This window comes from Triticum aestivum, chromosome 2A (assembly GCF_018294505.1).
Source record: "Triticum aestivum cultivar Chinese Spring chromosome 2A, IWGSC CS RefSeq v2.1, whole genome shotgun sequence".
NCBI lineage: Eukaryota > Viridiplantae > Streptophyta > Magnoliopsida > Poales > Poaceae > Triticum > Triticum aestivum.
Genome location: NC_057797.1, coordinates 479,553,426 through 479,553,879, shown reverse-complemented (window position 1 = coordinate 479,553,879; position 454 = coordinate 479,553,426).

Here is a 454-nt window from a genome sequence, read left to right as displayed (position 1 = left end):
TTCCTCTCCTAACCACCTTAGGAAGCTATCGGTTTCCAACACATGTTCATTATTTCTCTCCATGTTTCGATCTCTAAGTCTCTCAACTACACAACCCCTTTTTCCACTCTGTTACCAAATGTATTTACCTCACACACCCGCCATTGCACCCCATGCCGAGCTCTCTCTCTCTCTCTCCCCTCTCCCTCTCACCCTCTCGCGCTAAATACATGCATTGCCTATCTAGCCCCCAACCTATCGTGCATGCGCACGCACGCACGTTGTATATCTAGGTCACTCCCTCGAGACTGTCTCACTCTTTCTTCCACATGGCGGGCCACACTCGCTCAATCTCGCTCTCTTTATCTGAGTCTCATTTAACCTCATTTTCTTTCACACACAAATGATATATCTCCCTGTTCGGGCCTCGATCGACACACTCTATACTCTCTCACGCAGATTGTCAATCTAGGTC